This window comes from Electrophorus electricus, chromosome 2 (genome assembly GCF_013358815.1).
Source record: "Electrophorus electricus isolate fEleEle1 chromosome 2, fEleEle1.pri, whole genome shotgun sequence".
Lineage (NCBI taxonomy): Eukaryota > Metazoa > Chordata > Actinopteri > Gymnotiformes > Gymnotidae > Electrophorus > Electrophorus electricus.
The window spans coordinates 12,809,993-12,824,674 of record NC_049536.1 but is presented as its reverse complement, the minus strand read 5'-3'; the positions used below and the strand labels follow the sequence as shown (position 1 = coordinate 12,824,674).

Below are 14,682 nucleotides of genomic sequence, written 5' to 3'. Positions count from 1 at the left end.
ACGTCCTCTATGGGTGTATAGTGTTGTTTTTTTGTGGTCATCCTAGTGCACTGCACACGTGAAATTTCACTTGCAATGGACACACACTGAGAGATACTTAAATGTTAGAAAATGGAAAAATATGCTCTTGAGAAACATTTCCTTGTCTTGGGTTTTGAATATCTGAATTGTCTGGACTGAATTGTCTGGACCTTTGCCACATTTTGCTCAGCTTTTAAATGAAGTTACTTTGTTGGTAGGTCTTTTTTTAATAATTTACAATGCAGACTGATGCCTAGACCTTTATGAAAGTGTAATACAGTAACTTAGAAAAGCCCTTGAGGATAGCTGAGTAAAATTTGCCCTTATTTGCAGGTAATTTGCAGAAACAGATAAGCATCATGAACATTTTTATCTACCAATAAAGCTTGTATCAGTGTATTTGAAAATATCAGACTACACAATATCAAAGTCAATGTTTTGTTTATAGTTTGTGTTACACTGAGCTTGCCAGTCTCATTTTTGCAGGAGACATGCAGTTTGAGAAGTTATGTCTACAGTTGTTCTCTCCTAGACATTATCAGCAAGTTGTTACTGCCCTATAGCTACACCCATCTAATTCCCCTTCTTCAGTCGAGCAAAGCTTTTCTTTCCAACAGAACCCACAGTCTGACTCTCATAGAGACCTCTGTAGAACTCTAGATCCTGACTCAAGGTATTTTGGTCCTTTACATTATTTAAGCAGTTATACAAGTTTGAAACTCTCATGAACCATGCCAGCCTGTTGGAAAAAAGGATTTAATGTCAGATGTCCAGTGCAGTTCCCTGTATCCATTATGATTTGAATCAGTGGTCTTCTTTTGCTCCTAATTAAAGATAAACTTTGGTTGCTTGAACATATATCATTTCCCATTCCGGTGGTACGCCGTGGCAAAGACAGCAATGAAAAATGGAAAATGACAGGCTCCTTTCCCGTGCCCTTGTAAGGGAACATTAAGGCAGTTCCGCATGCGTGTGCATGTGCACGTGGTGAGGGAGAGGTGCTGAACAGCGTTCTGTTCACCTCACTGTCAGCCCTTGCCAAACCCTTCTTCCCATCTTGCCGGTGATGTATCGCCAGTGTGTTTCCGTTGGATGGAGGGCTGGGGTACTCATTAAGATGGGGAGAGATAGAGAAAATGGAGGAAGAGAGGGTACAGACAAGAGAAGGAAAGAGATAAAGCATTCGGCTTTTGGAGTTGTTCCACCTCGTTGTTTTCAGCCTGTCCCACTCTCTGTCTTTCTCTCCTTCAAACGCAGTTGCTTCTGTCTCAGTCAACCATTGTCCTTGTGGGCCCTTTTTTTTTTTTTCTTTCACGTCTTATGCACATGCAAAACAATGTAGATGATGTAACTTGTTTGAAGTGTCAATCAGTGACAGGCTCACTTAACAAATCAAGACTCTCATGTGACACATTTGTAACTGATGTGAAATAGACTATGCACTTTGGTAACTGTACCAGACTGTTTGAGAAGATTAGCTTATTCTGACTTGAAGGTATGGTTGAGTAAAATATATCATTTCCCCATAAAGTGGTTAATTTTATCTATTTTATCAACTAAATAAGTGATATAGACATCATGGAATACACTAATTATCTGCATAAAGCTTTTGTTTCATCTGCATTTTAAAGAATATATATTTGATAATTTTTAATTTTTTAAACCGGAGCACCCATTTTAGGAGTGCATTGGATTGTGTTGGAACAGTTGGGTAAACATTGGTTTTAACTCATCTAATAGCTGTATAACTGTTTTTGTTCTTTGATGTTTATAGACATAAACCAACTCAATAACTATGAAATTTGTGGAACATAAACAAACAAAAAAATCCAAACATTTATTTTGGCAATGGAATTAGCACACGTATTACGTGTCTCAGCAAACCTGTTTGAAATACAGCGGTCCGGGACAGAATCTTGTTTTGTGTTTTACATCGACCTCCTATTAGTCACTTTTGAGATGCTCTAAGAAATTATCTTATTTGTCTAAGAAAACATGGCGAAATCTAGTAAGCACCCTACATCGGCAAGTGTAAAAAAACAAACAAACAAAACACCTTGTTTTTTGAGAGATGGGTAAAGTACAAGTTTAATACTAGAAAATTATAACTGAGCTCTGCTAGATCTCAGATGCGTGCTTTGTGGGTGGGATCGAAAAAGTTAAACAAAAAATTGTTCCAGTGTTGTTGTGTTCGCCTGCATAACTGCTAGAGGTAGTGTTTCTGCAATCTAATGCACATTTAAAACCTGCAAGCAGTTTTGATCCAGGAATAATTAAAGCACATGTCTTTGATATAATAAGCCCTAAAATCTAGAAAAAGAAAGAAACCACACGTATACTTGACTGGTTCTCCCATGCCTACCAATTGTAATCTATTCACTAATCTATTCAGTAAGATACCTAAATGAAACAGAGACACATACGACAAATTTATCAGAATGCAGAAGCTAGGGGACTTACAAACAGAAAAGAGAATATATTACACCTGTTCTGGCAGCTTATCGCTGGCCACCTGTTTCTTTGAAGATTGAAGGTTAAAATCCTTTAACTTTTTATTTATTTATTTATTTATTTATTTATTTAAAAGCAGCAAATGTTGGAACACTTTTGTGTATCTTTTTGAGTGTCTGTGAATATGTGTGAAAGCATTGCTTAACATTATCTGGTGCTTAATGAATCAAGCACACAAAGAGTTGACTTTAATCATGTCATAATTAAAGAGCATCTTAAAGCACTCCATTTGCCTTCACTTTGATGTTATTTTCTTCATTTGTTTTTCAGATTTTGTCTGATTTATAATTTTATTTCCAAAAAAAATGTATTGAGAAATTTTAAAAAAGTACACTGACTGACACCACCATCTAGTTTGCACAATTTATTGTATTTATTAAGGTTAACTCAAAACAGATAAATCATGTCATTTTGCTCATTTGTAAAACCCTCCATTAATCCTACATCCTGTTATGGATGTAGTTCAATTTAAGCAGTGTTTATAGCTGTTATCAAGTTTTCCAGTGTTTTTACCCTTGAACACAGAGGTTTACTTTTTAACAATGTGGACCGGAGTAATGGCCATTTTAGACAGACTGATGTGTTCGGACAGAAAAATAGAACATTTAAAATGTTATCTAACTCAGTATTAATGTAATCCCAGGGTCTGCTTCCCAGAGACAAGACAACCATAGTGTGCTGTTATGTCTGTGAGTGACAAGCACAGTGTGTTTTTGGTCTCAAGTCAGTAATGGACCCTTGTTTTAGTACCTGTCAAAGCTGCAAACCTGACCATATTTTATGCTTCTGCTGTTACATTTTTGACTAAATAATGTTTTTTTTTCTCTTTACCTAGTTTTTGTTCTCATATTCCTATTGTATTTGAATAATTTGTTAATGTGGCCTGATGGTCCTGTTTTTTTCACTTCATGCTATCCACCAACGCTTCCATCAAGATAGCAAACTATTTTACAATCACACACAAGGTAGGACAGGATGTAGAAGCATAAAAATACCTTTTAAATATTTTAATTTCAGGAATCAAGTCTTGAAAAAAATATGGTATTAAAATAATGTAATAATAATTTTAAAAAGAGGAGTTCAGTAATTAGGCTTCTACTCTGGCAACGAGGTAATTTTTCATCTTATAATAACCTCATAATAAGGGCTTTAATTTTACAATAGATTTATAATAATAGCCTCAGTACTTTCTCGTTAATTTGCATGATAGCACTTCTGAAGCAGACAACACAGTGAGCAGATGTTTGGTATACTATAATAAGCATAAAACCCTCCATTTGGTTTTCACTCCTCATCATGTTTCTTTGAGCTGGATAGGCTCAGGTGTATTGGCCATGGTAATAGTTGTTGTGTGAGTTAAGGTTTATGCCAGAGCAGATGATATGAAAGAGGGAAAATTGTGCTATATTATGCAGAATTGTCAAGCCTTTTTTGTGTGCCAGATTCTTTTTTTCTCTGAGCAAGTAAATTAACTGGATGGCAGGCCCTGGCTATATGCCACCACTTTAGTATATGTTTGGGCAGGTGCTGTTCTGGGTTGAATGTCTAACTGTGGCCTTCAGCTCTCCCAGTGGAGGCTCTGGAATGGGACATACTGATGAGAATTAATCCAGGGAATTGAGCTCTGATCAGAGTATTTATCTGTATGACCTGCAGGCATCTCTGCACTGAGCCTCTCTTTGATATCACCTGTCATGCTACCAGCTGACACCCTACAGGTCTAAAAGCAAAGCTGCTTTACAGCAAAGTATTTACATACAAATCACTTGAAGATTTTTGTAGGATGTATACTGGTGTGCAGAGTTATGTGTTTGATTAAAAAAACATTTTAATGTTTTTCCATAATTTAAGGTAAATGTATCTTTTTTTAATATCACATATATGTAAAAAATCATTTTCAGATGTTTTTGAATATTTTAATTTACCAAAAAGACACTTAATAGCTTAATGTTTAATAGAAAAAAAACATGATGGAAAAAAGTTATTTGATTTGAACTGCATATTTAAGAAAGAATAATGCATATTGTTTCTGAAAAATAGGTGCAAATGATTTTGAAAGTACAGTATCACATTTGACATCCCAATATGGTGCCACTCTCAGGTTTTTGATGACATCTAAATTTTTGTTAAAAGAAATACAAAATAAAAGTGGAGATGTTTTATTTCTCATTTGATATTGAATAAGCAGGACTTTGACCCATCACAACCATATCACCAGTTATTTTTCAGTCACCGAAGGTGCCCTCTTTTTCTGTCTGCATCAATTATACATTCAATATTCAGAATACTTCAGATTCACATTCTCTCATTTGCATATTCCCAGCATCCCTGTTGGAAAAGAATCTTAAAACTGGCAGTTCTTTGAGATGGCAGAGTTTATCTCTCAAGCGTGGAGCCCAGGAGGAAAGCTGAAACACTTTAGAACTGGTTTGCTAATTTTTTGCTCTTAATTTAAACTATTGTAATTGACTAGCTTTGGTTTGATATCTTGATTTTCAAGGACCATGTGGTATAGTCTGTCAGAATGTATTTTATGAATTTGTCTCGTGTTCCTGGTGGCAGGTAATGCGCTATTTTGGTGAGGGTGATGGGCACCTCTGTTGATGGACAAGCTCCAAAGTGTCATGGTTGGGCAGCCAGCTAGAAGGAGGGACACGCCCACTCCTGCTAGGGATCACACCCCTTGCCTCCCCCACTCACAATCACCAGAATACTGATTGTGTTCACCTGTGCGTTACTCAGCCTATTTAAACCCGCAGAAACCAAGAGCCGAGGCTGCACATTAGCAGACCTAAGACGCCAGCCATGTCTGAGAACTACGTTCACGCTACCTTTTGAGAGCCATTGTTTATGTTTGTTTGGTGCTTCCATCGCTGTGGAATTATGGATAATAAAGAGCACTTTGCTGCAACCTCGCCTCTCACTTCCTCCACGCCTATCACAATTTCTCTTTCACCATGGAAAAAAGGCAAAAGGACAGCATAAAATTCACCCTGTCATCCGGTTACACCATATGACACTTGTCCTGGGTACTAAAGAAGACAAAAATGTGAATGCCGTTCTAGAGTTGGTAGTTTTTGTGGTCATGGGAATACTTCATTTAATTAATAGCTGTAAAAATTAATTCCAGGTAATCTTCTGTTAATTAGGTTTTCATAGAAATATGTTCTAGAGCGATGCAGCGTGTGATGTTAAATTGAGCAGTAAAGGGCTAAGAGAGATATGTGGCTGTCAGCTCAGTTAAAGCGGATGAGGTTGTATGATTCCACAGAGAGGTGACTCAGGGCTGTAATGCGTTCTAGTGTTTATGTTGTTTATATTCTCTCTTGCTCTGTCTGTGTCTCTCCTTGCCACAGAGGGTTGGGAGTAATCCTGTTAAAACGCTGCTTTGTGTCTGAGTGGGTGAGCAGCCCAGGGCAACCTCGCTGCCATACAATCTGCTGGAATGGGTTTTTGTGTTCATGATGTTACACTAGGCCTCTAGGACCAGATGAAGCCTAGCCTTGGACTAAATGTTAATGCCACTGGGACACTGGGAATTGTCCTTTCAAAGCACTAACCTAATTTGTGTCTAGAATCCCTGATGCCACGCCTAATAAGATGGTATGAAAAAGGGGATTTTATGCACAACTGTCAATCCCTTTTTTCTGAGCTAGTAAACTAACTGGCTGACGGGCTCTGGCTATATGTCAGCTCTTTAGTGGGAGGTGCTGTTCTGGGGTGAATGCCTAACTGTGGCCTTCAGACCCAGTGGAGGCTCTAGATTAGGGCATACTGATGAGAATTAATCCAGGATAATTTGTGGATGAAATCCCAGTCCCTGATGCGATTCCTAAAAACAGTCAGCCATGTTCACGAAGAGACATAGCTCTATCGTAGAATAGAAAACTTGGATCAGGTAACTGGTAACAGATTAACGCTAGGTCTAAACTGTATATTAATAACACTTCTTTGTATCAATTATTCAAATAAATATTTACTAATAATTCTTAACATTAGGAGAAGTATGTGTTTGGTCTGCAGCATTACATAAAAAAGTAAGAGAGTGAAAGATATAGCTGGGATATGGATATCTGAATGATCTGCAATCCAGTCAGTAGTGGAATATCTACAGTCCAGTCCATAATAACACTACAGTCCAGTCAGTAGTGTAATTAAAAGCAGCCAGACACTAAGACTTTATCCAGGGGCATCGCTAGAAGTGGGCCTTCAGGGCATAAGCCCCAAATTCTTTGATGCCACTTGTGTCACTGCACTAGTGTGACTTTGAAAGTTATGTTGCAGTATTGGCCAGGCCCAGACTCCTGTCCTCCTAACTAAGCATAACGGCAGAAGACAGATGACGCGCACATTTCTTTGTACTACTTCTGCTCACCTCTATAAAATTGAACGATTTATTTGTGAGCCAGCTGTCTAGTGACAGCTTTCTGATCCCCACTGTTTTCTTTTAAAGACAGTGTTACACTAAATTACTACTGATAAAATCTTGAGTAAAGTTCCACTCAACTCTGCCCATACTACAGGAAAACATTTTGTGGCTAGGCTCTATCCATTGAGGGCTCAAGCCCCCATAAAAAATCACTAGTGGTACCTATGACTTTATCATTTATGAACAGCAGAAATTGGAAATGATGGACACGCAGCCCACTGTGATTAGAACACTGTGTTTGAGATTGGAAGTAGGAAATACCCAGCCCCATGTTCAGCCTTGGGTTTGTGCCTGGTCGTTCCCAGGCTCAGATACTCGAGACAGTGTGGTGACAGACAACCAACTCCCAAACCATTTACAACTACCACCGCCCAGCACGTCCCAGAATCTCAGCCCATGCCCTATCCATCTGTGCTGCAGACTGTATAACATGACCTCAGAGCTGCTTCAACATGCACACATGTCTCTCCTACACAGACCAACTGGATATATTGTAAGCCAAATATTTCACACCTCACATTTTTCTCTGATAGGACAGAAAAGATCTATAACATACAGAAGAAAAAAAGATATTCTGATTAATTTAAATGCATTCAGTCTATTCAGAAAAGCCAAAGCTGAGTCTTATCTCTGCAAGCAAAATGAGCATTTTGATTGTTACTTTGCACTCTGACTCAGACTGCTGCTAAAAAAAGATAATTGATGAGAGAAAGAGAGAGAGAGAGAGAGAGAGAGAGAGAGAGAGAGAGAGAGAGATTAAATCACTGCACAAATTTTAGAATGCATTTAAGCAACAGGAAAGCTTTAGCACATTAGTCAGGCTGCAGACTGAACGTTGGTTTGGAGGGGCTGATAACATGAACTGTGAACTGGTCAGCCCTTCCACAAAAAATGGTGTAATGTCAAAGACACCAAAATTCAGATTAAAGTAATAATTTCAGCTAGGTACCCCACAACACATACCCAAATCTTTTTTTGTTTAGGGAAAGGATTTAATTTAGGCAAGTACAGCTGAATCAATCTATGTCTGCCTGGCCTGGCTTGATATAATGTTTATGACAAAAATAAATTAAGTCGTTGAAGATTGGAGAACTTAAGATGATGCCTCTCCTAAACGTTTGACCTTCACAAGGGCCTGATGTGGTGGAGATGGAGGTGGTGTGTGCACGTGCTTCACATATCCTACTGCTCCAAAAACCTGGTAAGTGAGTGGGACATGTGCTTGAGTTTCAGTCAGCCAGGTGAAGGTCAAACTCTTGGGTAAAGGGCAACACAGTTCTGTGCTCCTGGGGGAAAACCAAAGATATTACCAGCCCACACAACACTGTTGCTGCGTCTGACCTAAACCTCAGTCAGGGTGGATCTCCGTATGTTCTGGTTTTATGTTTGTGTGTGTGTGTGTGTGTGTGTGTGTGTGTGTGTGTGTGTGTGCGTGCGCGTGTGTGTGTGTGTCTCTCTCTCTGTGTGTCTTTTGCCCCTTGATGTGAAAATATACAACCTATGTACTATTAAAGGGCACAAGTGATGAACATCAGGTGATGAGTGTCACAGCTATTCAATCCCACATGACTCTCTGCCAGACACACATTTTCTTACTGCAGCACCAGTACAATGCTGGCTGAAGCCACATATATAGTCTAATAGAGGTAGATAACATAGACTTCCACTACTGGCATATATTTTCTTTATATTCTTGTTGCATTTAGATATCTTATGTAGGCCAGCAAAGGGACCACAAAGTGTACACAAAGCAAGGCAATGCATTTGCATTATCTGAGTAGTTATACCAAACTGCATAATGTTGAATAGACATTATCTTTCATTATCTACCTTTCATGGACTTTGTTGAAAAGTATAATAGCTTGCAGTTTTATGCATCTATTAAGCATGTTTTATACATTTGAACTGCAGCTGCTAAGTTTATTTTGAGATTAGCCTTTTCAAATGCATTTTTGGCATGTGCAACCTCTCACAAAAAGTGCTACCATAACACCGCTTGAAATATTAAAATACTTTGAGATTCCTTGGCTTTTCTTAAACCTCTCTGTTCAATCATATGTATTTATATGTTAGTATCTGTAGTGTCAAAATTGGCCTCGACACACCATGTTAAAAAATATCACGATTTCTTGCCAATTCAAATGGGCATGCACAGTAAATACTCAGCAAAAGTCAACCTCAGAACAAAAGATGATTGCATGAGTGTTTCATTTGAGACAGATAATGGGCTTTTAATAACAGTTTTAAACCTCTCTGTGTTGTTTGTTTGCTTTAGTGCATTTGATTTGTTTGTTTGTATACACTCCGGTCTCCTGCTGAGTAGCTTAATGAGGGAAGCTTTTCTCTCTCTCACTCTCTCTTACTCTCTGTCTCTCACTCTCTCTCTAAGATTCCAGCTTTATAGATTGCGTCAGTGGAGACACGGAAATTGTGAGAGCTGTCTTAGAGCACTGTCACTCCACATGTGATTGAGAGTCATGCACTGAGGACTGCCAGCCACACAGCATCAAGCATGCCAGCCAAAACGGGCTTAACCACCACTCCTGAATCTGTCTCAGTATTTCTGCTTTTGCAGCAGCCTTTTCTCATGTCCTAGTCTGTCATCGGTGGGCTGTGGTTCCTGAAACCTTGCAGCAATAGACAATGTACTTTAAATTAATTTCTGTCAGCTTTTTGTTCATTTGTGAGGGTATCAGATGGTTGTTATATAACCTTGTGGAACTGAGAATGTTGACTGATACAGAATATCTAATATCTAGCGTATCTGAACCTGCAAATTAAAAAATGATCAGGATCTGTCTACTGAATCATTATTTACTCATTTGAATGTGAGAAAGGCCTGTTAATTAGATTTTCAGATCATAAATGTGTGTAATAAGACTAATAAACAGATAAGAGACATGAGACTGCCATTGCCTTAGGACATGGCCTTTACCATGTCTTTCTTTCTCCACCCTCTGTTTGTCTCCCTGTCCCTATCTCACAATGAAACAGAGCCCAACACCTCGGCTCAGACAGTCAGTCAAGTCAGTTGAGTAATATCTTGCTTTCATCATTTCCTGCCTAACCAAATGGTTTTAACCTGCATGTTCTGTCTCCAGGTTCTAGCAGGTAGACATTTAGAGTTCAATGCATGGATGTTGCTCAGGGAGGACATTATTACAGATTGAGAAAAACACACTCTGTGAGAAACTGGTCACTGCACCAGAAACACAAAGACACACAGCAAAAGCAAAAGCCATCTCAGCCAGTGTTTGTCTGATCAGGCATGGTTTGGGAGGAATTGAGAGCTACTCTTTACCGTTGGGTAGGAGTGATATTAATAGTCCATGTGTAATGTGCAAATAGCAGTAATAAGGCTGAATGCTAAGATGGCAGTGGACGAGACAGCATGCTTGAAAGCGCTGTTGGCAGAGTAGGGGAGGAAATGTGGTTTGAGAGGAGAGGGGAAATGATATTACTACATTTGGCTGCAATGTGGTGTTATGATTATTATCACATATATTAGCGTTTTGTGGGTTATGGCTGTATGTTGACAGTGACAGGGCTGGGCCTGGACTAATCGACCCATGTCATGCTTTTGTAGTGCTCTGCTGGGCCATGTAGGGGCTGATAAGCAGGCTCTAGAGAATTTTGGTTTAGAGATTAGAAATGGGCATCACTCCAACTTGGCAGCCAGGGGTGGATCCAGAACATTTTCACTGGGGTGGGCAAGGTGGGATGCAAAATTACTGTGGGGCCTTTGCATAGTGACACTTATTAAATGGCAGGTGATAAAAAAGTGGTTTGTATAGTGCAATAGGAAACACTGCTGCTGTTGTAAATGCCGATTTGCCTCTGGTCTGGAGCTTTTCTCGTCGACTTCCAGAAACATGCCAGCAAGTGAAAAATCAGGGCAAAAATCAGATAGTGTGAACCCAGCATATGCTGCAAGTAACTAACATCACTGTTCATTGTTCTGTGGCCTATTTAACCCGTTGTGGTTGATGCACGTGCTGGCACGTTGGCTTTGATGTTTTGTAATATTTTTCACTCTCTTACTTTTTTATGTAATGCTGCAGTCTAAACACATACTTCTCCTAATTGTAAGAATTATTATCTTTGCAGTAAGACAGCATAGAAATAAGGGTCAGACATTTCCTGAATCTGTAGAATTTGCACTTTCAATTTTGTCGATAAAGTAAAGAGCTGATGAAAAGATCTTATGAAAGGTTAGATATAGGTTAAGATGCATAGATACACTATGATCTTTATATCTACATCCACCACTGTTGGTAAGTTCACTTGTGTCTTCATTTACTATTCACCAGTGTTTATATTGAACTGACTGGAGATTAGCATGACATGATACTTGGCAACATATTACTCTTTTGCTGAAATCCAGCTAGCTAGCTACAGAATATAATGTTACTAATAACATTAGAAATAACATTAGAAAAAGTGCTTGTAGGAGAGAGAAAATACATGCATGTCAGAATATTCCTAATGCATCCACGGTACATAATAGTTCAATCATTAGAACACAAGCCAAAGCCCTACCTGATATCTGTCAACCTGTGAGTCAGGTTGCAGACCTCTCATTCCAGCTACCAAAAACTTCATTGGCTTCGATGTTTTGCAATATTTTTCTTAATTTCTGTGCAATAAGACAGCATAGAAATATGGGTCAGATGCTTCCTGAATCTGTTGAATTTGCCCTTCAATTTTTGTTAATACAGTAAAGAGCTTATGAAAGGTTAGATATAGGCTAAGATGCACATCATCTGCCTCTCACTTGGGTGTCACTTGCATCTTATCCATCTAATCACTATGTGTAATTGATGATTTTTTGTGTCAATGTCTGTGAAACTAACCAATAAACAATCAGGAAATCACTAAGTATTTACCCTTCATGCCAGAAACGTCCTTCCTCTTTCAATTGACAATGAAAGTAATATAGAATTATAATTATAGCATATATATATATATATATATATATATATATATATATAATATATAGCCCTGGAAAAAAATGAGACCATTCCATTCAAGTCTTTTTGAATTCCTTCACAGACACACCTCATTCTACTTAATGAGATGCTGAATAGGTGATCACCTTAACAAAATTCTATTCTATGAGCAACAGTATAAAAACCACTGCTGCAATCCTCACTATTCTCTTGTTATAGAACCAGTTGGATGGGAAAAGCAGTGCTAGGACTACCCAAAAAGTAAGTGTAGTCAAAATACAGCTACAGACCGTGCCAAAAGAGTTAAAAAGAAAGGTTCTTAATGAGGAAAAGAAGGGTTCAATTGTAGCTTTACTTGCACAGGGACACAATGAGCATCAGGTTGCTTCTATCTTGAAAATTTCAAAAACTGGTTCATAAGAACAAGGTCAAGCAGCAAACACATGGGACAACAACAGCTACAGACTCACAGAGGTTGAAAATGACTCTCTACTGACTGTGCTGATCGCCACCTCATTCGAATATCACTTAACAACCGTAAGATGATGTCAAGTGACCTACAAAAAGAATGGCATGCAGCAGCTGGGGTGAATTGCACAGCGAGGACAGTACGAAACAGGCTTCTGGAGGCAGGGCTGAAGTCGTGCAAAGCTAGAAACAAGCCCTTCATCAACGAGAAGCAAAGAAGAGCCAGACTGAAGTTTCTGAAAGACTGTAAGGATTTGACCATAGAAGACTGGAATAAAGCCATCTTCTCTGATGAGTGCAATTTTCAGCTTTGTCCAACACCTGGCCATGTAATGGTTAGATGAAGACCTGGAGAGGCCTACAAGCCAGAGTGTCTCGCACCCGCTGTGAAATTTGGTACAGGATTGGTGATGATCTGGGGGTGTTTCAGCAAGGCTGGAATCGGGCAGATTTGCCTTTGTGAAGGACACATGAATCAAGCCACTTACAAAACTGTGCTGGAAGAAAACTTGCTTCCTTCTGCTCTGGCAATGTTCCCCAACTCTGATGATTGTTTTTTTCAACAGGACAATGCTCCATGGCACACAGCCAGGTCAATCAAAGTGTGGATGAGGGACCACCAGATCAAGATCCTATCATGGCCAGCCCAATCTCCAGACCTGAACCCCACTGAAAACCTCTGGAATGTGATCAAGAGGAAGATGGATGGTCAACAAGCCATCAAACAATGCCGAGCTCCTGGAATTTCTGTGCCACGAGTGTAATAAAGTTACCCAACAGCAATGTGAAAGGTGGAAAGGATGCCAAGACGCATGAAATCAGGGTTATTCCAGAAAATATTGACTCATCCTAAGTTGAAATATTAGTACTGTGTTGTTTATAAATGAATATGAGCTTGTTTTCTTTGCATTATTTGTGGTCTGAAATTTCTGTAACTGTTTTGTTATTTTGACCATTAGTCATTTTCATAAAAAAAAAAACATGCTCTAAAATAAAATGTTTTTATCTGGAATTTGGAAGAAATGTGGCCAGTAGTTTATAGAATAATACAAAACTGCTCAGCCTGGTCAAACGCATACCCATCAATTGTAAAACTGGAGAAACTGATCATTTTGTAGTGGTTGCTTATTTTTTTCCCCCCAGAGCTGTATGTATAAGTAATATATGCTATAAGTCAGAACTTTTAAAGTGAATTTAAGAAAATATGCAAAAACAAAACAAAACAAAAAATGCCCGAGAGGGTTAAGAAAAACAGCTAACTGTAATTACTAGCAAGAATCATTACAATTTCCACAAAACTATACTGATAAACAATACTGTTAGTATATGAGCCTATAGATGTGTATAATATTAGTTTGTATCTTTCACACTTGAATTTCATGCCTGGCCAGAAAAAAGGGAAAAACAAGAGTTGCTCAGCAATAGATATATTGCAGTCCTGTGAATCTATGAAAAGTGAAATATAATGTCTAGTAAGTATGTTTTTTTTTTGTTTGTTTTTTTTTACAAATACTGTCCTGTTACATTTAGTCACATGTAAAGTTCACATTAATACTGCAATTGGATATAGTTGTGGTTTCTGCACTTGTTTGTACATAAACAAGAAAAAATAATTCAAAGGAAGATGTGGAAGAAGAAAGCTGAAGAAAGATGCATTTGAATAATGCAAAAAAAATGCAAGTAATGTAATAAAATTAAAAACATTCAAACCATTTGGAAAAAATGGTTTGAAATCAATTGCTTTGATCTGATTTAAAGTTTGAAATCCCCAGTTTCATGTGTTCTGTCAGGAGTGGTTATGTATTTTGTGTAAACTGAAAGCTAGGTTTAAAGAAAAACTACGTCCAATCTGACAAAAAAAAAGCCTATGTATGTCTGAATGGAGTCTTTGGAACACACTTGGATGACTCTTTTTCAATATTCATCTAATCTAAATTTCCATTGCTTTGCTGATGACATCAGCAATGACACAAAGTCCAACTCTGACTTTGCACTCCAGGCCCTAATAACATGCATTCATGAATTAAAAGTCTGGATGAATTAAAACTTCCTACAATTAACACAATTCAAAACTAAGGTACTGTTAGTTGAGCCCAGAAAACTTGTTGCTGAAATGACTAATTACATTGTCTATATCAAAAATGTGCCAGAGAGGCCTTCAACCATTGTTAGAAATGTTGGCATGCAGTGTGATTCCTCACTCACTTTTGAGGCACATGTTATGTCATAACTCGCTTTGCTTTTTTTTTTACATCTTCGTAATGTGACTGAATCTATTTTTTTCCACTTCATTCAACTGTGGTT

General features: G+C 38.3%; 1 protein-coding gene across 2 annotated transcripts in view; it reads right to left on the bottom strand.

Annotated features, from left to right (window-relative positions):
- chrm2a (cholinergic receptor, muscarinic 2a) overlaps nucleotides 1-14,682 on the bottom strand; it is a 76,261-nt gene that overhangs the window by 17,758 nt on the left and 43,821 nt on the right. The gene's annotated exons all lie outside the window — the stretch shown is intronic.